Here is an 11,580-nt window from a genome sequence, read left to right on the forward strand (position 1 = left end):
CTTCCCCCCCCAGCTTCACGTCCTCTCTCCCCTTAGCACTCACGCAGCGCCACCCCCCCATCCCCTTACCCCACTCCCCACCTCCCTCTCTCCCCTCTTGCTCCTCTCCTCTTTCTTACCTATCTAACCTCCTGCCACAGCAGCTCTCTCACCCACTGCATTCGCATTGTTGCTGCATTGGCATTGTTGCTACATTGGCATTGTTGCTGCATTGGCATTGTTGCTGCGTTGGCGCTCGTGCACCACCCATGCTCCTGGTGCTGTTGATACACTTGGGCTACGTCTATCCCCAAACCCTTATAAACAGTTTGCCTTTAGAGGCTGACTCCTCTGCCTGATGACGACTGCTTGTGTTACGATCGAAACGTCGTGATTTGTTTTATTTTATTTCTAAAGACACAAAGTTTATCACATTAACAAAAACTTCCAATTAGTTTCTCCTATAGCACACTGGTGTGTTGGAGACTAACCCAAAAAACCTTTATTATGGATAATATTAGTTGTGAAAGTCGAGGTCTTAAATCCTCTACACCCCTAACCCTTTCAACCCCTAAACCTCATCACCCTATAAAACTCTAATCCTCAAAACCCCTAAACTTTGAAAACCCAAATCTTCTAATCCCCCAAACATCTAAACCCCTAAACGTATAACCTTCTAAATTTCAAACCCTCCAACCCAATAAACATCTAACAATCGAAACCCATAAACTCTCTAAACTTCTTAAACACCCAACTCTCTAAACTCATAAACTTCTAAACCCAACCCAATGAACCCCTAACCCTCTAAAACCCTCACTCTCTAAGCACCTATACCATAAAACCTTAAACCTCTAACCCCCTAACCGTCTAAACCCCTAAAAAACCCCAAAACTCTAAAACCTATAACCTTATAAACTACTAAACTTCTAACCCCCTAAACCTCTACATATCGAAACCCATAAAGCCTCTAAACCTCTAAACACCTAAATATCTAAATCCATAACTCTCTGAACCCATAATATTCTAAACCCTAACCTTCTAAAACCCTAATCCATAAAACCCTATCCCTCTGAACCCCAAACCCTTTAAATCCCTAAACCCCGAAAACAATAACCATCTAAACACCTAACCCTCTAAACCCCTTATGCTTGAAAACGCTCACCCTCTAAATCCCTAAAACCTCTTTACCATTAAAACCCTAACCCTCTAAACCCCTTACCCTTTAAACCCCTCCCTCTAAACCCTTAAACCCATCATCCTTTAAACCTGTAAACCCCTAAACTCTTAGTCCAATAAATGTCTAACCATCTAAACTTCCAACCCTCTAAACCCCTATACCCCTAAACCGCTAACCCTCTTAAACCCCTAACCCTCTTAAACCCCTAACCCTCTTAAACCCCTAACCCTCTTAAACCCCTAACCCTCTTAAACCCCTAACCCTCTTAAACCACTAACCCTCTTAAACCACTAACCCTCTGTGTGGAGTATGTTGAGTAGTCGATATCACGCTGTGGGTGGGTACAGGGTGTGTGTGGTGGGTGCAGGGTGTGTGTGGTGGGTGCAGGGTGTGTGTGGTGGATGCAGGGTGTGTGTGGTGGGTGCAGGGTGTGTGTGGCATGTGGTGGATGCGGGGTATCAAAGACTGGGTGGGTGCAGGGTGTGTGTGGTGGGTGCAGGGTGTGGGTGGTGGGTGGAGGGTATCACAGGGTGGGTGAGTGCAGGGTGTGTGTGGTAAGTGTGGTGAACGTGGTCATGGTTCACACCACGCATACTGTGAAGTGGACCGGCCACCACAAAGCAGCACGCGTCGGAGGAGTGAGCGGATGGCTCTCCCTATGCGGGCCAGGCTCCCTTGCTTCCTCTTCTCCTCTTGTACCGCCAACTCCTCCACCAGGATCTCCTCCTGTACTACCAACTCCTCCACAAGGGTCTCCTCAAGTACCACCAACTCCTCCACTAGGGTCTCCTCCTGTACCACCAACTCCTCCACCAGAGTCTCCTCCAGTACCTCCAGGTCCTCCACTAGGGTCTCCTCCTGTACCACCAACTCCTCCACCAGGATCTCCTCAAGTACTACCAACTCCTCCACAAGGGTCTCCTCCTGTACCACCAACTCCTCCACCAGAGTCTCCTCAAGTACCACCAACTCCTCCCCCAGGGTCTCCTCCTGTACCACCAACTCCTCCACCAGTGTCTCCTCCTGTACCACCAACTCCTCCACCAGGGTCTCCTCCTGTACCACCAGTTCCTCCACCAGTGTCTCCTCTTCCTCTTGCACCACCAGCTCCTCCACCAGGGTCCATTCTTCCTCCACAACCTTCAACTTCGCTTTAGAGGTCTGGGCGAGCCAGCAGGATGGGCGCTGTGCCGGCTCCACTCTGTGAAGAGATGCGCACGACACCGTTCCAACTTCCTGCTCCAGCAGAGATCAGTCCCCCCCCCCCCTCCTCCCCCCCATCGTCCATGGGTGGACTAACTCTGTACCACAGAAGATTAACCCAGATAATTAACAGTGCCGCAATAATGCAGCATAGCTTTGCCCACCGTGAGTCTGGTTACGAAATGGGCATTAGTCTGGCGGTGTCTCAGTGGATGCAGGGCAACATGGCAAAGAAATTGCCGCTTCATTATCTGTCCTCACCCAGAAACCAATTATGGAATCTACACGTTCTTTATGGCTGGAACTCACAGCCAGAGAGGACCTGGGTTTGATTCTCTGTGTGGAATGTGGAGTGTGTTCTACCAACCCCCCTACACTGCCCCCCCCCCCGCATGGGTTTCCAGAATCAGAATCTTTATTTAGACTGGATGAAGAGGAGTCTGATGAGCTATGCAGCTCTTCTTTCACAGATGTCCCATCATGGCACAGAGTCAGCAGGTTACAACAACAAACAAAACAAAAGGAGTACAAAGTCTATAAGAGTCACTAAAAATAATAATAAAGTCTATAAATACAAATGTCATAAGTCAATAAAATCCTGTCGTTTTTCAACAGCAACAAAAACAGCCTCACACCACACCAAGACAATCCTTCAATAAAATTGCACATTAAAATTTCACTTCCATTCCTCTGGGTTTGGCAACTGAACCCTCAGAAACACGCCGTGCAACCAGTGTTGGATGGACATCTCTGCCAGTGTTGTAAATTGCACCTCCAAATCACTCAATTGGGATCGTACAGCAGCAGTAGCAGTAGATTTGTTCTGTACAGCAAACAACTTGGCAGGACCCTCCTGAAAAAGTCTTGAGACTGAGTGAGGCTATTGCTGGCTAAATAAGCGTAAAAGTAGAATGAAGAGAAATCGATATTAAACACACACAGGACCAGAGCCGTCCCCTGGGTACGGTGTATGGGGGTGACGACCCCGGGCCCTGAGCTTTGGGGGGCCCTGCGCTACGATGTCACGGTGTCAGACATGATATTTCCGTTTAACACATAGGCTCTCGCTCCGGATTGGCTCACAAGTGATGACATTACATTCATCCCTCTATTTAAGACCGAAAGAGGAGGATTTCTCCGCGATTCGAAAGCCCACACGGTGTAACTTGCCCCAGGCCCCGCACCCTCGTATAGACTGCCTTGACCACTGGACAAGCAGATAGTGGCTTACCGTCGCTTAGCAGCTCCAGAGCGCTTCACACTGCCAGGAGCAGCAGCGGTGGTGGTGGCTTTGCTGGCCGTGGTGGTGCTGGTGGCTGCGGTTCGGAGCCAGCTATGAGCCAGCGCCTGCGCTGGCGTCATGCGACGATTTGGATCCCATCTGTTGAGAGATGCATGGGGGACACACGCGGCCACGTGGTGAGAGAGGCATGCTGAGAGCTTTGATGTTCCTTCCTTTTCCCACGAGGTCCAGGAACGCACAGCAGCAGCGGAAGCCGCAGTAGCAGTGGGAGCCCTCTGATACCCAGCAGTGGCTTGCACAGACCTCCCACTCCTCCACAGAGGGCTAACTTCACAGAGGGCCAGTGGCACCGCTTATTGGCAGGTCCACTCAGCTCCACATCTTCCTGGTGATCGGTGCAGAGCGGTCGTCAATCAATTGGAGGGGGGGATCCTCGTGGGGAGCGGGGGGGGGAGTGGTGGGTGGTTCTTACCGCAGACAGCAGCTGATGAATTTGACAAACTCCGGGTCGTCGCTGTTGAGCACCTCGTGCAGTGGGAAGCTCCCAGGCACCCTTTTCATGCCTGGGCAGAACATCTTCCCCCGATGGTCTGCAGGAGCCATGCACAGCGGGAGAGACGAAGTCACCAACCAGCACGTCGCCCACCTACTCACTTACTGACCGATCCATCAACCCACTCATCCACCTACCCACGCATACTCTTCCACCTACCCAATTGCTCACCCACTCATCTACCCACCCACTCACCCACCCTCTCACTGACCCGCTGACCCACTAACTCACACACTCACCCATCCATTCGCGCAATTACCCACCAATCTACTCGCCTACTTACCCACATACCCACCCACTTGCCCACACACCCATTTACCCACCCACACACCCAAGGAATTAAAAATACAAAAACGCCCCCTCCAAAACAAAATAACAACAGCCTGAGGCTACTCCCTAAAACTGAATCCGGTCTGTCACTCACCCCACGCTTCAACTCACCAAAGAACTGCATTCTGTCGGGTGCTGCATTCACCAAGTACCTTGGAGGCATCCCCAGAATCTGCACATGGTTGACATGAAGACAAAGGTCACCCGTAAACTGTAGGGGCAAGTGCTGTTAGATCGAGTAGCAAAAGCAGCAGCGTTTGTTGAGGGCCAGCACTGTGGCGCACAGAGACAGGAGTGGCGGGCCACATTGACCCAGGTACTTCACACACTCCACGAGGTACTCAGTTGAGGCTGACTCAAACTAGAGGAGGCCCAGGACAGTTCAGACAATCGTCACTGGTGTTGGCCATGAGCTGGAATCGAACTCTGTTTCTAGCACAGCAGGCTGACCGCTACACTACCGCTCCCCTACACATACAAGACACACACGTGTACACACAACATATGACGGCCGTTATTCACAGATCACCAAGTGACCACCCCCCCTCCTGCCACCCCCATAGCCCACGACTCCACGGAAAGAGAGGGGGATCACGAGCAGACAGACGCCGTGTGGGAAATACCTCTATGCAGCGCAGGAGGTGATCTTCGTGGCTGTTGGACCGGAATAATTTCCTGCCCGTCGCCAACTCCGCCACCGTGCAGCCCAGCGCCCACATATCCACTGCACATGTCAAGCTATAACCCAGCAACAGCTCCGGAGCCAAGTATCCTAGGGTCCCACCAACATTCTTAGCTGTACAATAATCACAAGAACAACAAACATTGGTGCGTGTGTACACACTGTGTCTTAAACAGCATCATCATTATACACATAAACAGTCACATGTACAGACACTCAGATACTCACACACAGACACACTCAGACAAACACTAACATATAGACACTCACCCGGACGCAGAGACACCCATGCATAAAGACAGCCATACAGACACACACACGCAGACACTCACACACCCAGGTGAGGTCACTCACGTTGACTTTCCACGAAAAAGCTCATGCCAAAGTCCGTGATCCTCACGGTGCCAGTCACGGTGTCTTTGACGAGAACATTTCGCTGGAGGAGGGGTAGAATGAATTCAAACTCAGAGGTTATGCCGATATCATTCAGCCAGCAGTGGATCAATCACATACCATGACACGCACTAAACAGGAGAACTAGATGAGGCATAGCACTGTCGACTAGCGTCAGTCAAGTGCAATATTCGCTGTTTTCTGACAGCTGTCACTGGGCGGTGTGCCCCTTTCAAGTGCGTCAAAATTGGAGATGTGAGTAGAGGCGTGTCACGTTCAAAGCACTCTCAGGCACCATCAAAGTAAAGGGGGTGGCTCTATTTACAACCGATTGCCGTTGCTCCAACAGGAGAGCTGCATGGAGCTCACAGCCGGATGAGTGCCCATTAACGAGTTACAGACTAAAAGCCACTCACAAGAGAGTGCAAGGATTCCGTGATGCTTTCCACTGCACCTTTGTCTTTGGACGTTTTCAATTTGCAGATGGGAATTCGATAACGAGCAGTTGTCAGGCCAAAATGTAAGTTTCGCACGTCTTGAAAATTATTCTTTTTGACTCCGTTTTGTGTCTCCCAGGGTTTGGGGCAACGCTGATCAACGTTGCCGGTTTTGTCTCTGGTGAGTCCCCAAGAGCGACACGACTCTACACTATAGTTTAATTCATACCAGATCATCTCCACCAGAGGTAGCATGACCCTGCCTCCTTCCAGTGAGAAGGACAGAGCTAACGTATCAACCTTGTGAAAACATGGCCGGTTTTCTCTGTGGAACGAGTCCCCAATAAAGATACACCTCTGCACCAAAGTGAAAGCTGAACGCTGTGTCCACTCACTGGCTTGATGTCCGCGTGAACGATTTTCCTGGAAGTGATGTGGCACAAGAACTTGAGGATGCCCCTGGTGTAGGTTTTCACCATCGCCATGTCCAACCGCCGGAGCCCCGCTTTTCTAATCACTTCATGAAGGCTCTCCCTGCGAGAGAGGCAGAAGCAGCAACAAAAACACAGCATCAGTGCCATCCCCTACAATGCTGCACTGATTCTGATAACGATAATCATGTTAATATTGTACGTTCATGTGCACGTTCATGACCAATATTAAGAGTTATAGTTCCGTGTGAGTTGAGGTCGTCAGTTTGCCAATAGACCAAATAAATTGGCATATATGCCAACTTGACAACTTTATATCATTGGCTTTGTTGCCGGGTGGTGGAGGGCTATCTATTGGAAGAAGATAAAAACTCCATACAGAAAAGAAGCTCGGATTCTCGCCGAGAGACACAAGCATCACCACTGCCATCCAGCCACCCTGCTGATTGAGTGGAGGCGTGGCTTGGTAAAAGTGGCAGGGCTAATGGAGAAAAGATAAGTAGGCTCCAATGCACCCATGACACATGGCAGCTCCACAGTATTGCAATGCATGGGTGGCGTGGGAATCTCAAAATTAACAGCTTGCCGCGGTGGCGAGATGACATCTCCCCCGCCTGGTATAGAGGAGGTTGTAGGTTTGATCCCCACCGTGACGCCTGTACATTTGGAGTTTGCATGTTCTCCCCGTGGGCATGTGGATTTTTCTGTGGGTCCACTGGTTTTCCCCTCCACATTTAGAAACTACATGCTACTTTTTAAATTTTGATTTAAAGCTTTCGTGATTGCAGGGATTCATATTCTTGGTTCTTTCGGTAAAGTCACGTAGAAGGGAAACAATAAAATAATAAAAATATAAAACAATAAAATTCTCACGACGTTTCGACGGCAACACAAGCAATCATCAGGTGTGAAAACCACAACAAGAAAATTTTAAAAAAGTGGCGGTTATTTTTTACGTCGTGAGAATTTTATTGTTTTATATTTCTATTATTGTATTGTTTCCCTTCTACGTGACTTTACCGAAAGAACCAAGAATATAAATGTTACTTTGTTAAGGTCAGGTCGCTTCTAAAAAACTAACGAAAGTTTGTTAAGTAAGTTAACCACATTATTGGCGGAGGCGGGGGGGCGGCATGCAGTACATACTTCAACAGCTCCAGGACAATACAGTGGTGTCCTCTGAAATAAAATGTATTCAGGACTTTGATGACGTTGAAATCTTCATCACTGCCCTTGCCTTGAAGCTCCAGAGCTATCTGGAGTTCCATCTTCTGGTATGTTTCTTCCTTGGAGCTGCACAGAGGAAGTCCACAAATGAAGATCCTATATTTGCTTAAGGGATATCCAGAACCAAATTCTAGTCAGAATAAATTAATTAAATATGAATTCACCAGGTCTAACAGCACCATGAGTTCCAGTAGTACACTCGACAATCATTGGTGAGGAGCTACCACAGAGGGAGCAGGAGCCGATGTAGGGCACCCGATAGGATTTGGAAGTGAAGAGCCATTCAAATCGGATTGGTCATTTGAGAAATCTAAATGCAAACGCATGTTAACACAACGCATATTCGCTTCAATGTGGCTCTTCCATTAGGGCACACTTTTCGCACAACGCAGAATGTGCCCGTAATAACACGAACGCGCCCATTGCATAACGGAACGCTTTTCGTTTTAAAACAAAACACACTTGTTAAAACGTGGAACATGCCTGTTAAAGCACGGAACCCGCCCGTTATAACACGATTTGTGAGTAGTCGACAACGAACTACTTTCTTGAGCTGCAATGATACATTACTCGCAATGATAAAGTAACATGACGGTATACCCTCAGTTATTGGTCTCGTCATCTCAAGGTGTATGAGTGCATTGTATCTCGCCAAACATTATTATTACATTATTTATGGGGAAATTATTTTCGCTCAATACTTTTTTGCTGAACGCGGAACTTTTCAGGAATGTATGTACAGCATTAAATGAGGAATTACCATAATGTGCAGGTAATCCTTCAGCAATGGGATGTTTTATCCCCAATATTAGTTTACACTGTGTGTGTGTATTTTAAGCTTTAGGGAGGAAAAAATCTGAGAACCCAGAAGGAACTGATGCAGAACAGGGGTAGAACATGCAAACTCCATACAGGAGGGCACCCGAATCAGGAGTCGAACCCAGGCCCCCCTTCTCACTTTGATGCACAAGTGTCACCACTGCATCGCACGGCTGCCCGTGGCAACGAACTTAACAACAACATCGGGCTCGTGACGGGGCGGCTCTGAAGTCTTACCTCGATGGTGACACCAGGATCTTAATGGCCACCAGGTTGTTCCTTTTGTGATCAAGGCACTGGATCACCTGGCCTTGACCTCCTTTTCCAATCTTCTTCAGCACCTCATAGCGGTAGTGGAGGTGCTCATGCTGGAACTGCACAAAAGGTACAATAATTTAAAGTGAATATAATTCAAATCACAAAGTTTAAGAAGTGAGAATGTATATTATTTGGGTCTTTTGGTAAAGTTACGTAGATAGATTCAAAGAAAATAACAAAAACTAAAACAAATCAAAGGGCTGCCAGGTGAAAATTAGCATGTCAATGAGAGATTAGCATGTTAATTAGAGATGAGCATGTTAATTGAAGATTGCAGAGCCGCAACCGAGGGGTTGGCGCGCGAAGTGGCTGTGTTCCTGTGAATCCTGTGAAAGCGCAAGTTCGAAATGGGCATAAAGCACAACTAACATCAGAAGGTGGTAGGATGGGAAGATCATAGCCAGTTATGACTTAAACTGGTTGATAACATCATTCCAATGATTGCTCAGTTTGTATCCATCTCGGTTGAAATTGTGTCTGTGTCTATATACTGTATATGGATGGCTTCATGAACGAATCTTTGTTGATAGCCAGTGGGCTTGCAAAATACCTTCGTATTGGAGAAATACATTTTGTGTGAGCCCACCGCATTAAAACAATGATCAGCCACGGCCGAGGAATCGGTCCATTCCGTGTTTCAGATCCTACCGAGTTGGCTGCCCACCACTTGAATTAATATTGGCTGCTGACATTTGGGCTACGCCCATTTTAAACCCTCATAAACAGTTTGCCTTTGGAAGCTAACCCCCCTTTTCCTGTGATCGAAACGTCATAGTTTTTGTTTCTTGTTATTTTCTTTGAACCTATCTACGTGACTTTACTGAAAGACCCAAATAATACGAATTCCTGCTAGTCATGAAAGCTTTAAGTCAAGATTTAAGTGAGAATGTAATTTTATAAAATATTTTCTGTAATTATTAAGTTTTATTAAAATCTGTCATTGTGGAATATTCTGATGTCTGCTGGCTCAGTCACCCTTAAAAAAAGAGCTTCTTGGCACAATGGGCTATACTCGGAAATACAAATTCTGATTCTGAAGTGCATTGGTGTGTGTGTGTGATAGCCCTGGTTGGTACTTCAGGTGCAATAACAAGAAGCCGCAAACCCCGCTACTGATGGACCCTGTGACTGCCCCCACAGTTGGCGTTTCGTGGCGAGCCTCACCAGAATGTAATTTCGTTTGTAGTCGTCGTATCCACCATTGTTGCATCCCTCAGATTTGTTGTAGAGTGCAAAGTACCACACTTCCTGCATGGCTGCGAGTTCCAGCTTCTCACGGTTGGTCAAGTGAGGGCCAAAGAGAGCCATGATTTCTGCAGACATGAGAATAACAACAACAGCTGTGTGATCCCAAATTTGAGCAATTTGTAGAAAAATATTTCAGGATTGGGATGTTTTGGCCAATACCGTTATGTCTGTATGTATGTTGAACTTCTTTTGCACCGTACGTAGCCAATGGTGGCAAATGGATACTCGGGGGAAGGACAATAAACTACACATGAAAAGACGTTCTAAAGAAAGTAGTTTTCAATCTAGATGATTTAAAAGTGAACAGCTACAGTGGCTTCCTAATATCGGAAGCGCATCTGAAAGCGTGTGATGTGCTGAGGCCAGAGCACACATAATTATCCCCATGCAACATGGCCACCATGATGCAGTCCCCCATGCAACATGGTTACCATTAAGTCCCCAATGCAACACGGCCAGCATGACGTCCCCCATGCAACTTGGCCACCTGGATATCACCCATGCATCATGGCCGCTATGAAATCTCCACTGCATCATGGCCACTGTGACATCCACCATACAACATGGCCATCGTGATGTTACAGCATTCACCATGGCCCTCTGTGACGTCCCTCATTACCGTTCTTACCTTGCGGTGATTTGCTGCAGGCGGAGGCGGTGCCCTCTGGGGACAGCGCACTCCACGTGGTGCAAGATTCGCCCTTACTCCTCGCCTCTCCAGATCGGCTCATCTACACGCACACAAAGACAAAGGTCCACCACGTAAGCTTTAGCAAGATGTTGGGGAAAGCGCAGGAGGCGAGCACTGAGCCAGGATCTCTGAGCTCCTGGGCTCCGCAATCAGGAGGGTCCTGCCAAGATGTTGTAAGTTCTCAGTGTTGGGATATTTGGCCGATATCTGATGTCACACTTGGATTTACAATGAGACACGTGTGGATTTAGAGGACACACGCAGGTGAATGGCATCCTTCAAACTGTTAAGAGAAGAGGGGCTGGGCCAGGACATGCCACGGCCAGGAGCAACAACGATGGCCGATGATCAAGAACAATAACGGAGCTGCAGCCAAGTATCGGAACATGTCTGAGAGGACAGCAGAAAGATGAAGCGACAAAATCGGTGCCTGGTGGATTATTCCATCGCAGGATCGTGAGGGGTGGTAGCAGGGTCTCAGGGAAGGAGGCCTTCATCCAGTAGTGGATAGATAAAAGTACTGTAGATTATTCACGTGTAGACAGGCAGGTAGATAGGATCTCGGGGGAGATACTCTGATAGATGCACACACACTCAGGCAGGCAAGCAGATGCACACTCAGGTATATGGATAGGTGACTGGTAGCCACACGCAAAGTGGAGAGCACACGTCCATCCATACTTCACCACACGAGTGGAGGAGCCACACGTACCTCCATGGTGGCAACTTGCAGAGCAGGGTGCACAGAACTCGCAGCGTCTCTCGCACAGTCCGGGTCTCTGCATGCGGAGCAGGAGACGAAGGCGAGGATCACAAAGAGTCGAGGGGGCGTGACGGCACCCAGATCTC

The sequence above is a fragment of the Petromyzon marinus genome, unplaced genomic scaffold (genome assembly GCF_048934315.1).
Source record: "Petromyzon marinus isolate PM22_M1 ecotype Great Lakes invasive population unplaced genomic scaffold, UKy_Petmar_22M1.pri1.0 PM_Scaffold_71, whole genome shotgun sequence".
NCBI lineage: Eukaryota > Metazoa > Chordata > Hyperoartia > Petromyzontiformes > Petromyzontidae > Petromyzon > Petromyzon marinus.